The sequence below is a fragment of the Balaenoptera acutorostrata genome, chromosome 10, assembly GCF_949987535.1.
Source record: "Balaenoptera acutorostrata chromosome 10, mBalAcu1.1, whole genome shotgun sequence".
Taxonomy (NCBI): Eukaryota; Metazoa; Chordata; class Mammalia; order Artiodactyla; family Balaenopteridae; genus Balaenoptera; species Balaenoptera acutorostrata.
In genome coordinates, this window is record NC_080073.1 from 46,552,711 (window position 1) to 46,571,354 (window position 18,644).

The 18,644-nt window shown below is 43.6% G+C and overlaps 1 protein-coding gene across 1 annotated transcript in view; it reads left to right on the forward strand.

Annotated features, from left to right (window-relative positions):
- The first annotated feature begins 6,761 nt into the window (after positions 1 to 6,761).
- The window catches only part of GASK1A (golgi associated kinase 1A), a 77,320-nt gene continuing 65,437 nt past the window's right edge, over positions 6,762 to 18,644 (forward strand). Inside the window, exons 1-3 of the mRNA XM_007193466.2 lie at positions 6,762 to 7,639; positions 8,217 to 8,330; positions 15,496 to 15,625. The gene's annotated coding sequence lies outside the window, so the exon portion shown is untranslated. The remainder of the gene's footprint in view (positions 7,640 to 8,216; positions 8,331 to 15,495; positions 15,626 to 18,644) is intronic.

Consider the following 18,644-nt stretch of genomic DNA (forward strand, 5'->3'; position numbering starts at 1 on the left):
CCCTGACCAGGGACTGAACCCGTGCCTCATGCAGTCTTAATCTCTGGACTGCCAGGGAGGTCCCAGTCTGGCTATTTTTTGTTGTAAGGGTGGGGCCCTATTCTTCAGATTTTAAAAAAATTTTATTTATTTATTTATGGCTGTGTTGGGTCTTCATTGCTGCGTGTGGGCTTTCTCTAGTTGCGGCTAGTGGGGGCTACTCTTCGTTGTGGTGCACTGGCTTCTCATTGCGGTGGCTTCTCGTTGTGGAGCACAGGCTCTAGGCACACAGGCTTCAGTAGTTGTGGCACGCAGGCTCAGTAGTTGTGGCACATGGGCCCTAGACCACAGGCTCAGTAGTTGTGGCGCACAGGCTTAGTTGCTCCGCGGCATGTGGGATCTTCCCGGACCAGGGCTGAAACCCGTGTCCTCTGCATTGGCAGGCGGATTCTTAACCACTGCGCCACCCGGGAAGTCCCTTCTTCAGTTTTTCTACATCTTGAGAAGAGGTGGATTTTTGGATTTTAAAAATTTTCAAAGTGGACCACACTTAAAAAAACAAAACAAAACACTGAACAACAGTTTGTAGATATTCATTAGCAACCAATGCAATGTGATGATTTTTGAGAGAGATGAGACACATAACATGAATCTCACCTTCCCCAGACCTTCTCCTTGGGAATATTTGCCGAGCTGTGGCCCAGAGAGTTACAGCCTTTCTCAGTGTGTGGAGGAGACAGAGATCAGACCTGCTATATGTTTTTCTTTTTTTTAACGTATTGTATAAATATGGAGCAATGTGTTGAAAAAGCACCAAGTAGTTGACAAGGGGGAGGAGTGTGTGACATTACCGGTGGCTGAATCCAGAGCCATTTCCAGGTCTATCCTGTATGGTTGTGATAATCGTGCAAAGAGGAACTGGTCTAAAGGACAGATGGGAGTTGAAATCCTGCCCTTGTTCCATTTGCCGTGTCACGCACCTATGGGATTGTATCTCTTTAGGGGCTACTCTTCCCTAATAGGTAGCGATGTGCCTTATGGGCTATTCTGGCCTTTCCCAGCATTTTCCTCTGTTGCTGTCTTTCACTCTAGAGTATAGGAAAGCTAGATATTCACATTTCCAGTCTACCTTGCATTCTGTCGTGCAATGGACATGATAATGACTGTTACTCGTCACCTAGTCTCCATTCTCTCCTGCTTCCATAAAAATTGCTAATCTTCCAGTTTTTTCAGCAGGTGTGTTTGGCCATGTGACCAACCTCTGGCCATTGTGAAATGGTATGTGCAACTCTCTGGCCGTGCACTTAAATGCATGCCCAGCACCACCATTAGACCAAGGAAAACAGGGTCCCACCCCAGGGCATGTGCCCAGGGTGTGCAGGGGGTCCTGCACTTTTAGTTCCTTCCTCTACATTTTTTTTTTATTGGTTTACTTTTATCCTTTTATTTATTTATTTATTTTGGCTGCACTGGGTCTTAGTTGCGGCATGTGGACTTCTTAGTTGCGGCATGTGAACTCCTAGTTGCGGCATGTGGACTCTTAGTTGCAGCATGCAAACTCTTAGTTGTGGCATGCATGTGGGATCTAGTTCCCTGACCAGGGATTGAACCTGGTCCCCTCCATTGGGAGCGTGGAGTCTTACCCACTGGACCACCAGGGAAGTCTCCCTTTCCTCTACATTTTAAAAGTCATCTACTGTTGCCTGGGTGTGGCTAGGTCAAATAGGACTGTCACATGGGGTGCTCCGAGAGTAGATTGTGATCTCCATGGGCCCTGGGCTCTGTCTCTCCCATTTGGGGTGCTCTCTGAGCATTTACTCAGTGTGTGGGCTGACCAGGTGTCCTAAGGAGCTCCAGAATGCACACCTATAGGGTTGTGCCAGGGCCCTATGGCTGGACCTCAGTTCTAGGAGGGAGGCCAGCCTGGGTTTTTCCCACAGGATCACATGACACTGGGCCATCAGAATGATGCTGACTGATTCGGGGTGACTCATTCATCTTAGGCACAGGTTTGAATTCAAGACTCTGGGCTACTGTGGGTCTGCTGTCATCCCTTGGAGCGGGCTGCATGTGTGGGCCCCTGTGTCAGCTCTTGCTCTTCTGCGTTCCTACTGCAATGCTGCTTATGGGCTACAACACCCAACGACAACAGAGGTGGCAGCAAATATCCTTTATCTTGTGCATTCCCCACTCTTGGCCATGAGGGTGGTCACTCTTCCCCACACAACATGTCAGGCAGTTCTCTGGGGGTGGCCACGCCTCTCTCCTCTGAGGGCTTTCAACAGGCTTTCTGATAGATGTCCTCTCTTACCCCCCACTGATGCAGTGACGCCATGCTGTCCTGGGTCAGTCTTAAGCTGTGCTGGAAGGGGACATTCATTTCTTGGGTGAATTGAACGGCTCTTCTTACTCTTCACATGGGCCCATTGCTTATCCTCCCCGTTGCTGGTGGTGGTATGGAAGGGAGAAAGATAACCGACATTGAAAGACATCACATTCTAGGAACGCAATGATTATAGCAGTTGCTATGGTCTCAATGTTTGTGTCTCCTTCAAAATTCATACGTTGAAATCCTAATCCTGATGTGATGGTATTAGGAGGCAGGGCTTTTGGGAGGTGCTCTCATGAACGGATTAGTGTTCTTACAAAAGAGATCGCACAGAGCTCCTTAGCTCCCTTCCGTGTGAGGGCACCGCAAGAAGGCCCTGTCTATGAACCAGGAAGAGGGCCCTCACCAGAATTCGACCATGCTGGTGCCTTGATCTTGAACCTCCCAGCATCCAGAACTGTAAGAAATAAACTTCTGTTCTTTATAAGCTACCCAGGCTATAGTGTTTTGTCTAGCAGCCTGAATGGACTAAGACAGCAGTTTAAGAGCAGTTGTGGTTGTAAAATATGTGATTTCAATGATTAGACTATAACATTCCAAATGGTAAATTTAACATGACCAGAAAACTTATTACAATTCATATTTTCCTGAATATCCTGTGTAAGACTTGTATTTGCAGTTATTGTAATAACCTTTGAGGATGTCATTGGAAACCAATATTCTTGGGTGGCATGATGATGCAATGCCACTAGTAATGATCTAAGCAGCATTCAATAAATGGTATTAAAGAACTGAAGAGGCAAGAATATCTATATTGTTTCAATTCTGTGGTGAGTTCAAGGATTTGAGGGATGATCAAGAAAAGACAAAAAAAAAAAAAAAAAAAAAAAGAAAAGACAAGACCTGAAACGTATAATATTGTACATCAACTATACCTCAATACAAAAAAATTTTTTAAAGATAAGACCACTAGATGGCACTATTGTACAACAAACTACATTGGGCGGCCTCTGTACAGCTCGCAGGAGAGGGGATGTCCCTTACTGAAGGGCCAACCCAGCAGGGGAAGAAGGCAAGGGAATCCTGGGGAGCGGGTGGGGTGGAGAGGCGAATTGGAAAGGAGGCTTACTTGTCTAGGCAGTGTTGCTCAACAGCAAGGTGGGAGTCTCTGCCCTTCAGAGAGCGTTGAAGGGCAGCAGCGGTTTGGGGTCTTTTACGGCCACAGAGTTTGTCTTATCTATGGCTAGCAGACATTAGGTGCAGTTTCACGAGTTGTGCAAAGCAGGCAGGCTCTAAATGGCTAAAAATATGCTAATATGGGTTATGTTTAAAGCAATTGGATGAGTAAGAATTTGTAAAATGTGTAAAAATGTGGAAAAAAATATTGTGCCCTTAAAGCTTGTAAATATTGTACCCTTAAAGCTTGATATAAATTTCCTATGTTTATAGGTTATTACACAATTACAACTGAACATTCAAATTCGATAATATTCAAATTGCATTAATTTAATATCAGGAACAGTGATGTTTTGCTAAAGCTAGATTGCTGTTCTAAGATGAATATTATATTATAGGTTTTTTTGTTTGTTTGGCCTCACTGCACAGCTAGTGGGCTCTTAGTTCCCCGACCAGGGATCGGACCCAGGCCCTCAGCAGTGAAAGCTCAGAGTCCTAACCACTGGACCACAAGGGAATTCCCTGGCATAGGTTGTTTTGATTTTGCCTTGGCAAACCTACCTAACCAAGTGTCTTTGGTTGATGGGAATTGGGAATGGCCTACTCCAACTGTCAGCATGATTTCCAGGCTCCATATCTTCTACATGGAAAATATGTCAAAGAGCAGAAGCAGTGACTTACATCTGAGAACATCCCGGTGGGAGGGAAAGAGAAATCATGTTTATTCCTCAGGAATACTGAAGTGCCCTGGAGTAAGCTGACACTCTTCTGTAACAATGTTATCAGTAATGCTTTAAACTCCAGGTTCTTTTGAGCAGGGAAATCCTAACCCCTGGCCCGCGCGCCTAGAGCCCTTACTCTGCAACAAGAGAAGCCACTGCAATGAGAAGCCTGCGCACCACAACTAAGAGTAGCCCCCGCTCGCCACAACTAGAGAAAGCACACACACAGCAATGAAGACCCAACACAGCCAAAAAAGAAAAGAAAAAAGAGGTCCTACATCAAATCTTTAAAAAAAAAAAAGATGTTCCTAATAAACTATTTTCAAATTTCATTTTGACTTTTACTACTGTCTGTACTGTGTGGGTTGTTGGGATCTTTTTTTTTTTGTTTTTGGCTGCACCGTGCGGCAGGCAGGGTCTTCGTTCCCAGACCAGGGATTGAACTCACACCCTCATGCAGTGGAAGCGTAGAGTCTTAACCACTGGACCACCAGGGAAGTCCTGACTCTAGGGATGTTAACTGGAACTCCAGCTTTCTTTTCAGCCCATAACATTCTCTCCACTGTAGCACTGTTTGCCCTAGTTTCCTTTTCTGTCCTCTTTCCTAAGATGTCTTCTTTGGAGTACTGCAAATTAGTTTTGTCAGTCCACCTTTGCATCTGTTCGCTGAACCAGTCAGCTGAATATGTACCTGGGAAATTGTATGCTAATTATATTCTCCACACGATTTCTGTTTCTGTGCTCCCTCTTATGCCTGCTGTCTCACCTCTGTGACTTGAGAATTGCCACTGGTACGAGGCAATAACTAATGAATAGTATTGATAGTTCATGTAGCCCCCAAAAAGAATGGGTCTAGATGCTATATGCAAGAATTAGGGTCAGTAGAATGATTGTCACTAATGCTTCTTTCTTTACCTTCAGTTCCTGAGAGTGTTACCTTTCCCTGAGACAGGAATAAAAGAGGTCAGATGACGACAACAGCGTCCTTAACAACCAGGCCCCAGGTGAGCTCAGGGTTCCCTCTGCCCCTGCATGTATGCATGTGCATATGTACAGATATATTTATATATGCACATATTAAAGTGTACAAGTGTATATAAATATAAGTTTATATATGTTACATATGCGTATATAAAATATATGTAACATACTTTTATATATATGTAAATATGTAAATTTGCTTTCTCATTGAGGTATAACTTATAATTCATATAACTCGCTGTATAGCTCACTTTTTAGAAATATACACACCTGTAAGACCATCATTCATACTGAGACATAGAACATTATCAGTACCTCAGCAGACTCCCTCATGCACCATCCCAAGCAGTCCACCCCAAAGTTGAACTTTATGGGACTTCCCTGGCGGTCCAGTGGTTAGGACCGCACGCCCTCACTGCCAAGGGCCTGGGTTCAATCCCTGGTCAGGGAACTAAGATCCCACAAGCCACGTGGCCAAAACAAAACAAAGCAAAACAAAAAAAGATGACCATTATTCTGACTGCTATGACAATATATTAGTTTTATTTGTCCTTAAACTTCATGTAAATGGAATCATTCAAAATTTACTCTTTTGTGTCTGCCTTCTTTTGCTCAGTTTTATGTCTGTGAACTTCACCCGTGTTGTTGCACATAGCAGTAGTTTGTACTTTTTCATTGCTGAATAGTTTTCCATTATGTGATTATACCACATTTTGTTTATTCATTCTACCGTGGATGGACATTTTGATTGTTTCCAGTTTTCGACTACTATGAATAAGAAGGCAGCGAACATTCTTGCTTATGCCTTTTGATGAACACATGCATTTCTCTGGGGTGTATCTTTAGGAGTCAAATTGCTAGGTCATAGGCTATACATTTGGTTAGTTTTAGTAGATGCTGCCCAGCAATCTTCTGAAATGGTTGTTCCAATTTATACTTTTACCAGCAGTACAAGAGAGTTCCAGTTGCTCCACATCCTTGCAAATACTTCTCATTCATTCTTTTTTTTTTTTTAGAAATTCACGTTCTGATTGATTGATTGATTGATTGATTGCTGTGTTGGGTCTTCGCTTCTGTGCGAGGGCTTTCTCTAGTTGTGGCAAGCGGGGACCACTCTTCATCGCGGTGTGCGGGCCTCTCACTATCGCGGCCTCTCTTGTTGCGGAGCACAGGCTCGAGACACGCAGGCTCAGTAATTGTGGCTCACGGGCCCAGTTGCTCCGCGGCATGTGGGATCCTCCCAGACCAGGGCTCGAACCCGTGTCCCCTGCATCGGCAGGCAGATTCTCAACCACTGCGCCACCAGGGAAGCCCCCTCTCATTCATTCTTGATATCATATTGGGGTTTTTTAATTGCCTTTTCTCCATTAAGGAGTGATACAGAGCACCATTTCATATGTTTATTGCATACGTGGATGTCCACTTATGTGAAGTCACTGTTGAGATACGTTCCCATTGTTTCTTACATTGTGTGTCATTTTTTTTCCTCCAAGTTGTAGTAATTATGGATGTGAGTCCTATGTCAGATGTATGTATTATGAAGTTCCTTTTCCCAGTCTGTGGCTTGCTTTTTCACTCTCTTATTAATTTATTTTTTTGGCCGTGCCCCGAGGCTTGCAGGATCTTAGTTCCCCAGTCAGGGATGGAACCCGGGCCCCCTGCAGTGGAAGCGCAGAGTCCTAACCACTGGAAAGCAAGGGAATTCCCACTTTTTCACTCTCTTAATGTTGTCCTTTGATAAACAGACTTTTCTCTAGTCCATCTCAAGTAAGCAGTACTTTCCTGTGCTTCTCTAACCTCACTACCTCTACATGGGGGTGGGGAGTCATGGACAAATGTGAGAGCATTGTGCCTGGGGTAGTGAGAAAGGAGACAAGAATGAGAAGAACTTGGATGAAAGCACAATTGAGAAATGACAAGAATATGAGCAGCCCAAATAATCACCCAAATATATTATACAGAGTGGGAAGGGGCTCAGAGCTAAGGTAGCAGCCATATCCCGTTATATGTTAGTTTTTCTTTTATATATATACATTCATGCTCAGGCCCAAGTCTAGCGTCTATATTATAGTCTGTTTGGAGGTCGCATATGTTTGGAAGCTCATAGTGAAGATGTATTTTGTTCTAACTGGGAAAGTATGTGGAACTCTGGCTGGCTGTCTGCCTTTAATTTTTGTCCTCTTCCTCTACACCTTGCAACTTTTACACAAAAACCGCTCAGGCACATGAGGGACCCAGTACTAAATATACGTCCTTGTAGATGCTGTTCTCAGCCTCTCATTGACAGTTTTGACCATCACCAAAGTCCTGAGGCCTGGGATAGGAGGAACTTGTCGTTTTAGGAATCAGTGGCTTTTGAGGATGTGGCTGTGTACTTCACTGACAAGGAATGGGCCAGCTTGATACCTGCTCAGAGGGCCTTGTGCAGGAGCGTGATGCTGGAGAACTCTATGTAAGGCCTCTCTGCTGCTGTTCTCTCTGGGCCCTAAGAAGTTAAAGGGTTCTCTTATAACTATTAACTGACCCCAAATGGCGATGTTAAGAGTTTCCAGGTACACAGAGCCCTGGAGTCTATTTGGCTTCCAAGAAGGCTTTCCTTCTTTTTCCATTGTAAAAGCTGTCCTCCCTCTGCACCTGCCTTAGAGGTGATTCTCTGGGTACACCAGGGCTCGAGCAGTCTCTTGGTACCCTCACCCTAGTATTGAACCTCCAGATTATCTTGAGAGAACTCAGCCCCTTTGTCTCCATGTGGGAGTTGCTCCTAGGAGCCATACATCTGTTTTCCACAGTTAGAGAATTTTCCATTCTTTAACAAGGAAGGTAAAACATTTGTTTTCCTTTAAATAGAAATTCGCCTCCCAGAGTGTCTCAGGCTTCCTTGGAAACACTGTCCAAGATCTCCTCCCAGAACCCTTCCTGTACCTCTTTAGGGTACCTCTTGCTCAGTTCCCCCGGGGTTACTCTCCTCGCTGAGACTGACCCATGTGACTCTGCTCTTCATTGTGTTGTTTCTTCTTCCCTTCAAGCAGCATCGTCCACTTCCAAACTAGCTCTGGTCTCTCATCTGGAGCAAGGGAAAGAGTCACGTTTCACCCAGCCCCAGGGACCCCTAAGCAGGAGGAACAGGAGAGCAGGTTCTACAGGTGAGTTAAACAAGGAATGCCCTTTGTTTTTATTTGATTAAAATGAAAACGTGTGTTCTCTGTGCCCAGCATCATGGAGTGTTTGGGATCCTTAATCACACTGTTTCTGATTGGTCTGTTTTTCATCTATGTAAATGGAGTACACAACACCGTGCTTCAGTGTCTTACATACTAGGATGCTTTTATCCCTGGGGATATGTGGAAAGATTTTTCGAAGTACTTTACTGGTTATGTGTGATAACCATTTACCAGTTTCTCCCAGTTTTACAAAAATGATAAACTCAGTGCAGTATTGTCTTGTCAACTAATCAACAAAACAAATAGAAAAAATTATTTTTGCTTTTCATGATTATTAATAAGTTAAATATTTTTTAAAATTTGATTCTTATTTTATTTTGGAGTACAGTTAATTTACAATGCTGTGTTACTTTCAGGGGTACAACTAAGTGATTTAGTTATATATATCCATATACTAATTCTTTTTCAGATTCTTTTCCATATAGGTTATTACAGAATATTGAGTAGAGTTCCCTGTGATATACAGTGGGTCCTTGTTGATGATCTATTTTATATGTATATTAATGAGTATATGTTAATCCAAACCTCCTAATATATCCCACCTGCCCACCTTTCCGCTTTGGTAACCATAAGTTTCTTTTTTAAATCTGTGAGTCTGTTTTGGGCTTGTCAAGTAGTTCATTTGTACCAATCATTAGATTCCCCCTTACCCTTCACCTACCCAGGCAGATGCCAACCCCTGCAAAACCACTCTGCTGAGCGTGCTGTCGTCCTTGTCCGTACGTGGGGCAACTCTAAGGAAGGAGGCTGGAGGTGGGGACCTTACTGCTAGGGGACTTGGAGACCAGGTGACTTGTCAAAGCTCTTCGAGGCCAGCGGGTCCACCATCCTTTGGGTGCACTAGGCTTGGTTAAGCTGTAGGAGGGCCTGCCTGGATCTGGTGACGGTGGTCCCATGCAGAGGGGACCAGGCACTACAGGGCCAGCGGGAGCTCGTTTGCTGGCAGATCCTCCCCAGCTCCCTCAGCCCCAGGACCCTCCATCCTTGGGACCCAAGCCTGCGCAGGCTCCAGGGATGTGACATTAGCTCAGGTTACCAGGCCTGAGGGGAATATAGTAGGCATTTCTTTCCTTCTTCTTCTTCTTTTTTTGTTTTGTTTGTTTCTAATTTAACTTTTAGGTTATATTGGAGTAGAGCTGATTTACAATGTTGTGTTTATTTTAGGTGTAGAGCAGCTTGATTCAGTTATACATATCAATACATCAAAAGAATTCTTTTTCGAATTCTTTCCCCATTTAGGTTATTACAGAGTGCTGAGTAGACTTTCCTGTGCTATAGAGTGGGTCCTTGTTGATGATATATTTTCTATATATATGAGCGTGTGTATGTTAATGCCAACGTCCTAATTTATCCCTCCTGCTCACCTTTCCCCTTTGGTAACCATAAATTTCTTTTTGAAGTCTGCAAGTCTCTTTCTGCCTTGTGAAGTAGTTCATTTGTATCAATTTTTAGATTCCACGTGTAAGTGATATCCTATGATATTTGTCATTCTCTGACTGAGTTCACTTAGAATGATCACTTCTAGGTCCATCCATGTTGCTGCAGATGGCATTATTTCATTCTTTGTTGTTTTTTTTTAAATGTCTGATGGATACTCCATTGTGTATATCAACCACATCTGCTTTATCCATTCATATGTTGATGGACATTTTGGTTGCTTCCATGTCTTGGCCATTTTCAATAGGGCAATGAACGTTGGCGTGCATGTGTCTTTTTGAAATAGGATTTTCTGCGGATATACTCCCAGGAGTGGGATTGCCGGATCATTTGGTAGCTCTAGATTTAGTTTTTAAAGGAACCTCCATACTGTTCTTCACAGTGGCTCTTAACCAATTTCCATTCTCACCAACAGCGGAGCAGGGTTCCCTTTTCTCCACACCCTCTCCAACATTTATTGTTTGTAGACATTTTGATGATGGCCATTCTGACTGGTGTGATGTGATAGCTCGTTGTCATTTTCATTTTCATTTCTCTGATAATTAGCCACGTTGAGCATCTTTTCATGTGCTTTTATTTATTTTTTCCTTAAACAATTGAGTAAAAGTTACCTCTTGAAATGGGCTTCTGGAAAGTCTTCCCGTTTTTGAATTCTTCTCCTTCTATGACCTACCCCAGAACATTACTTGAGGGCAGGTGTCACTTAACGCCCCTCAGGCCTTGTGAACATTCAGTGCCCAGCAGCACCGGGTTTATAGCTGTTGTTACAGGAAGCGGCCACAAGGCGGCAGGATTTCTTCATGCTCCAGTGCGGTGACTCAGGCAACCAGAGCCTTAGGGGAAGTTGTGTTCCTGGCTTGTCAATGAGAGGGGAGTATGCCAGCACAAAGACTCAAGGGCTTGTGCCTCATTCCTTCTTCCCCTTACCCTGGCAGATGCCAACCCCTGCATAACCACTCTGCTGAGGGTGCTGTCATCCGTACGTGGGGCGACTCTAAGGAAGGAGGCTGGAGGTGGGGACCTTACCACTGGGGGACCTGGTGACCAGGTCCCTTGTCAACGTTCTTTGAGCCCAGAGGGTCCACCATCTTTTGGGTGCAGTAGGCTTGGCTTAGGTGTAGGAGGGCCTGCCTGGATCTGGTGATTGTGGTCCCATCTAGAGGGGACGGGGCACCCTGAGTCCGGGCGGGGCTCATTTGTTGGCATGTCCTCCCCCCGGCTCCCTCAGCACCAGCGTACTCCAGCCAGGGGACCCAGGCCTGCTCAGGCTCCAGGGATGTGACACCAGCCCACGTCACTAGGCCTGAGGGCAGTAGAGTAGGCATTTCTTTCCGTATTTTTTTTTGTTTTGTTTTTCATTTAACTTTTACTTTAAATTGGAGTAGAGTTGACTTACAATGCTGTTTTTGTTTCAGGTGTACAGCAACTTGATTCAGTTATAGATATCCATATGTCTATTGTTTTTCTAATTCTTTCCCCATTTAGGTTATTACAGAGTGCTGAGTAGAGTTCCCTGTTCTGTATAGTAGGCCCCTGTTGATGATCTATTATATATGTGTGTGTGTGTGTGTGTGTGTGTGTGTGTATACGTTAATGCCAACCTCCTAATTTATCCCCCCTACTCACCTTTCCCCTTTGGTAACCATAAATGTCTTTTTGAAGTCTGCGAGTCTGTTTCTGTTTTGTCAAGTTGTCATTTGTATCAATTTTTACATTCCACCTATAAGTGTTATCCTATGATATTTGTCTTTGTCTGACTGTGTTCACTTAGTTTGATCACCTCTACGTCCATCCATTTTGTTGCAGATGGCATTATTTCATGTTTTTTAATGGCTGCATCATATTTCATATATATGTACACTGCATCTTCTTTATTGAGCACCTAACGTGAGCCGAGTATTATTGTGTGGAGTTTATATTCTTTATCTCAATGGTATAATAGCTCTGTGCAGTAAGGGGTTATTATTGTCACAATTTTTTTTCCCATAAATAAATTTATTTTGCCTGTGTTGTGTCTTCGTTGCTCCCCGTGGGCTTTCTCTAGTTGCGGCAAGCGGGGGCTACTCCTCGTTGAGGTGCGCGGGCTTCTCATTGTGGTGGCTTCTCTTTCTGCGGAGCATGGGCTCTAGGTGCGCAGGCTTCAGTAGTTGTGGCTTGAGGGCTCAGTAGTTGTGGCTCACGGGCTCTAGAGCACAGGCTCAGTAGTCGTGGCACACAGGCTTAGTTGCTCTGGAGCACGTGGGATCTTGCCATATCCCCTGAATTGGCAGGCGGATTCTTAACCACTGTGCCACCAGGGAAGTCCTATTGTCAGAATTTTACGAATGAATACATGGGGGTTTACTGAGAGGTTTGAATTCAAATTCAGTGAGTATGTCTCCACGTGTGACCATGGTTGCACCACTTTCGTTTTTCATCTACCCCTATTGCTGCTTTGTGCCCCACTCTAGGTTCTTGAGGTAGGTATCCCAGGCTTCTCTTTCTTCACTACTCCTGGCCCTGCCGCTGAAAGACCTCCCGGGACCTGGCTCCCGCACACGGAGCCTGTGGAAGGGCCAGTCGCAGCCTCTGTCTCCCCTTGCATACTCAGAACTGAAGATCTTACTCAGAGGCCTTACTGGTGAGGAGTCAGGCACTTACAGAAAATAATAGGAACAAAAGACAGAAGAGTTGGGGAAAGCAACTGTAGAGTTTATCACAGCCTGGCGATGGAGAAGAAGGCTAGAGAACCATGTTGGCTGGCAATCGATGTTACATAAATGAATGTGCATGTGAAGATCTGATTGTTTATGTAGCAGAGCCAACTGTTGAGACAGGCATGCATGACAAGAAGCTGATAGCTGCTTGGACTTGCTAAAAATTGAATTAATTTTAAGCAATACAATGTTTAGTGAGGAGGAGTGGCTATGCCTCAGTATATTTCCAATGCCAAGAATATGCTGGTACCTAATTAGGCACCTGAGTCTTGTGCCACCCTGTGATAGAATCTGCACTGCATGCCATCCATGCCAGGAGAACCAACCACCAGTCCAGCAACTGGAATGGAGGAGAAGCCCTCAAATGGACACTATAAGGTGGAGGGTTATTGAGATAATACCTGAAACAATGTCCTGAGAGCACCATGTTGCTGGGTTTGACTTTAATAAAGTTTTTGCTACAGGCGTATTGATATCTCAGAAAAGTCTGTGTAATTATAACAAAATTAGAAGTTTATTTATTTTTTATTGAGTGTTGTAGTACAATGGGAACTGACAGCAAAATTTGTTAACATTGCTAGAAAGTGGGTTATGTCCTTCTAAATTTCACTGCATCTACCAACTTGTAGCCAATAGGGATATGGTACGACCAATTTAAATTTTATATTTTAAAATACCACTCAAAAATGTTTAACTTAATATGATGATTTGAGCACAGACATCCAACTCTCTAATTCCCCATCCTTGTGACTGATCTTGTCCTGAAAAGAATACAAAAGAGAAGAGAACAAATTGCAATATACTACCTTTTGCCTCAATTCTTAAGGACTTTTCTTCTTTCTTAAGGACTTGTGTAGATGGATCTGAATTGATCCTGAGGGATGACTCAAAGCCTTTTCTGAGAAAGTTTCTGTTTCTTAGGCAGCAGGTAGAGGAGATTTGAGCAAGGTTTTATTAATGTCCCTGAGTTTGGAGGAGCTAGGAGGGCATACTGAGTGACTGTTGAGGGACCAGATGAGAATGTCAGTATTTGTTGCAATAGCTCAGTAGTAATAGAAAGTCTATTAAACAAAGCCAAAGATGGACGGGTCTTCTCTCTGACTATCCTTTTCTGAAGAATAGGACAAAGAAGGAAAGTACACACAACATGGCCAGATCACAGGGCTTCTCGGTCAAAGAGAAAACTGATAAAGCCAGTACCTGGTGGATTGGCGTCATCAAATGTGAGAGACACTCTGTAGCTTCCCCTCAATTCCTGAATTCTGGTCGATCTTTGAATGGAAACGTTGACTTGCATCAAACAGTCCTGGAGCTTACTGTCTGCGGGGAGGACCGCTCATGTGGGCAATGAGTTCATATTGCCATTCACCAAAGAGTCACTTATTCTCTCTGGGGGAGGGTTATTCTTCACACTCTGTTGAAGTCAACCTTGGCCATGAGACTTGCTTTGGCCAATGCAAAGTGACCCTGACCCAGCCTCATGCACAGCGTCCCGTTCCCTTTGAGTAGAATGCCTCCCCTTCCCGAGTTGCCTAATTAGAGAGCTCCTACTCATCCCGAACAGTCAGCTGGCTCAGAAGCCTTAGCCCACCTATCAGGCAGGTGTCAAGGGAAGCCTGCTCATTCCTTTATGGTAGCTCTAGTCATATTATTCACTTCCACACCTTCTCTCTCCCACCTGGAGATCCTTGTGGGCAGAGGATAACGTTCTAGTCATCTTTGTTACCCTGGCCCCTTATATAGTTCCTGGCACATGGGAGATACTTAAGAAATCTTGGATCAAGAGGTGAGTGAGTGAAGTGATTTCTGCAATCAGTAGTTACAGCATATATTGGACAGTTCAAGTACTTTAACATTCATTTATTTGGCAGACATTTATTAAGCTCATTCTTTGTGCCAAGCATCGTGATAGGTGCCAAGATTACATTTGTGAATAAGTTAGTCATGGCATCTGTCCTCATATTGCTTAAGAAACCTACAAGAAGGTAGACAGCCATATACAGTGGAAGGCAGGAGTCTGGCAAGAAATACACTTTCATGAATCCCACCCACACTGAAAGATCAGAGGGCAGAATATAGGAATGGGGGTGGGGGACTTCCCTGGTGGCGCAGTCGTTAAGAATCCGCCTGCCATTGCAGGGGACATGGGTTCGAGCCCTGGTCCAGGAAGATCCCACATGCTGCGGAGCAACTAAGCCTCTGTGCCACAACTACTGAGCCTGCGCTCTAGAGCCCGCAAGCCACAACTACTGAGCCCGCGTGCCACAACTACTGAAGCCTGCGTGCCTAGAGCCCATGCTCTGCAACAAGAGAAGCCACCACAATGAGAAGCACACGCACCACAAAGAGTAGCCCCCGCTCGCCACAACTAGAGAAAGCCCGCGCGCAGCAACGAAGACCCAATGCAGCCAAAAATAAATAAATAAATTTATTTAAAAAAGAAAAAAAGGAGTGGGGTGGGGCTTGCTCAGGTTAAGGTCTGTACAATGCCTATGGTAAGAGGTTGTTGAATTAATGCCTATTATGAAGCTAGGAGGCCCTAGAGGCACAGTGGGCTCAGAGCCACAGATCTTCCCGGGGAGGAACAGATTGTGGGACCAACTGTACTCATTTTCCTGAATGTGTCCTAGTTCTGTCTCCACCCTTGTGAAGCCAGGACATGATACAGCAGTTAGGAGAAACCCCAGGCTGCATCAAAGCACAGAACAGCTTCCATATGGAATGTTGGCCACGCAGGGGTGCTATGTACTTCTTCAAATCCTCATTATTGAACACATTTCTCTTATACTCCTGATTCTGGGACTAGCCTAGGTGGTCTCTGTCAAACCCCACCTGCCAGCCTTGAAGTTCAGTGCATTTCCTCGTTTTTATACCTTCTGAGGGGATTGCTGTCTGTGACTGGGGAGAGCAATTCAGGATACCCATTACTATGCGTTCTCGGAATTCATCCTCAGGTCTTAAATGGTGTGATCAGCTAGACAGTGTCTGCTGACCTTGAGAAGAAGCGATTGGCATTAGGAAGCACGTTGAGCTGATGCTGCCCTTCATTTATTCTCTAGACTGCTGCTTGGTTCCAGGAACAAGGTAAGAGAATCATCATAGCTTTTCTGAGGGCTCTATGAGCAAGGCCTTGATGAGGCTGGAAGAGAAGACAGCTGTCATTCGATGAGCACCCGTTAGGTATTACGTTCCTTACGTTCGTTGTCTATTTAAAACTTTCTAATAAACTTCACGAGGTAGGCATTATATCCCCATTTTATAGATGAGGAAACTGAGGCTGGATGGGTACATTATTTGTCCAAGGTTATACAGCCCAAAGTGGTGAAATTCAGTTTTAAAACCAGGTCTGACTATCTCCACAGCTCCAAATTCTCTTTCTTCATGTGATTTGCAAGATGGAGACCCTGCCCTTGTAGCATTTGTAACTTGCTTAGGGAGACAAGATTCCTGAAAGTATGTTTAATAAAAAAATGTGACAGCAACATAAACTTGATGAAAGAGAGCTACTTTTATTGACATGGGAATGGTCACAATATATTGCTAAGTAAGAAAAAGCAAGCTTGAGAATAGCAAGGTAGGCTCCACTGGAGGCAAACAGTGAGGTGTCTCATGCCTCCTACCCAGATCAAGATAGCCCAGACAGCGTCCTCATGTCTCCTACAAGTCAACCTCCTCCCAAGGGTCAACCACTGTAATGATTTCTCTTACTATAGGTTAGTGTAGGTGACGAACAAAATAATTTAGTATCTGCTCTTTTATGTTTAGATGCTTTTACCACATTTTGTCTGTGAGGTTTATCCATGTTGTTACGTGTAGCAGAGGCTTTTTAAAATTGCTGAGTGCTATTCCATTGACTGAATATACCACTGGTTGATGGATATTTGGGTGGCTTCAGATTTGGGGCTTTTGTAAATACTATGAACGTTCTTTTACATGCCTTTTGACTGACCTATTCATGTATATCTCTTGAATATCTATAGGTAGATAGATACACTTATATAATTTTATATTAATTAATTATTATATGAGTGGAATTGTTGCATCATACAGGTTAGGCGTATGCTTGGCTTTGACAGATACTGCCAGAAGTTTTACAAAATAGTTGTAATGATGTATCCTGCTTCCAGCAGTGTATGAGAGTCTTAGATACTCTGCAGTCTCCTCCTTCATAGTCTTTTCTAGTTCCCCGAACACGGATTGAACCCACGCCCTCTGCATTGGAAGCACGGAGTCTTAAATCACTGGACCACCAGGGAAGCCCCTGGGTAGTCTTTTTAATATTAGCCATTCTGGTGTTAGTATAGATGTAACATATTGTGGTTTTAATTATATTTCCCGAATGACTAATGATGTTGAGTACCTTTTCCATATCCTTGTTGGCCATTTGGATATTCTTTGTGTGTAGGTAGTAGCGTTGGGGTGAGGGTTCTAAGTGTGCCTGCAGGGCTGGCATGGTTTGAACTTCCACTGGCACCAGCAGAGGGAGCCCGTAGGGTTTCTTACAGGCCTGTCCAGGTGTGGGGCGATAGGAGAAGAGGGAGGAAAGAGGCTTGAAAGCTCTTAGTGATCAAATATCTATAATGAAGTTATACCCTTTATTACAGTGTTGCTCAGATCTGTGGTGATAAGATAATAAATCTGAAATAGCCAATACTTACCTTGTTGCCTACACTTGGAACACAAGATAAATAAGTATGAAAATGAGATACTGATTATCTTAACTCTTTGGTCTGGACCAGGGAATTAGCCTTTAAATGTGATATGTCCTGCTTGGCTGAGCTGGGACTGTTTTACAAGTGAGAACTAGTGGTAGAATTTCAGAAAAAGAAAAAATACAGTCGTGACATAAGCATGGATCCTTGACTCCCCAAATAGTAATAAGCTTAAATAATCTGTCTTATGTAAATTATTTCTTCTCAATTCTCACAGAGACTGTGGAATAGAGAGGGGAAGGCATCATTTTATATTTGCTTTTATAAGGAATATAAATGTTAATTAGCTTGCCCATAGTTACTGCTTTCTGGAGCAGTAATTTCAGACAAAGATTTTGAAATACAAGGTCAAAGTGTATTTAAACATTTTAATAATGAATTAATTATTTTAACATTCAAGTACGTGCTGACCATAAGGTGGTTTACAGCCTCATCCCTGGTCATGTGCCTTGGGTCTAAATTTTCTCTGCCCTGCCACTAGAGACAAAGTTTAAGAATTACTGCATAAGGGATGCAACTCTTAATAAAACAAGGTCCTAATGTTCCAGAAACAAAAGGAGCCACCTGGAGGGTGCAAAGGGCAGTGGGACTGTCAGGCCCTAACTCACCTCTCTATAATTTGTTGTCTTTCCCTTAGAGTTACTGAATTTTCTCCTCTTTGCCAGTGTGTCTGACCCTTAGTTTACTCAGATATGGTTCCTCTCTAGCCAAGGGAAGGACAAAAATCCATTTTCCACTTTTCCCCAATTCCATGAGTGGTGGAGCCTAGATTTTGAGGCTTACTCTTTCCATCTATAAAATGGAGACTATAACAGCTACTTGTGGAGCTATTATAAATATTTTTTTAAAAATTAAATGCGCATGAAAAAACCTTGCACTATATACCTGATCATTGTGGATGTTCAGTAAGTATAGCTATACTCATTGAATCCATCCATTCTGGAAGTTGATATAACTGATATAGACTCCGAGCTTCCTTTAGGCAAGGGTGACTAACCCCCTGGTTTGCTCAGTACTATCCCAATTTTAGCACTGAAAGTTTAGAATCCCAGGAAACCCCTCCTCAGGACACAAAAAGTCCCAGTTTTTGGTGATGGATGTAGAAGTCTGGGGGAGAATATAGAACCCCACGAGGCTACCTGAAAAATAGGGGCTGAAGGCAATACTATTTTTAGTGTCAGATGGATATGGCATAGATTATCTGCCTTCTGTAGTTGCTGTTGCTTATTTTTTTCCCTTACCATTGATGCAGGCAACCATGATTTATGGTTCACAAAAATGGAGCATTCATTGTAACATCACTCCAAATGATGTGACTTAAGTGTCCATCTTAAGTGTGTTGTAATCATGAGCACTAACAGTCTATTTTTCATTTTGCTTGTGGATTAACT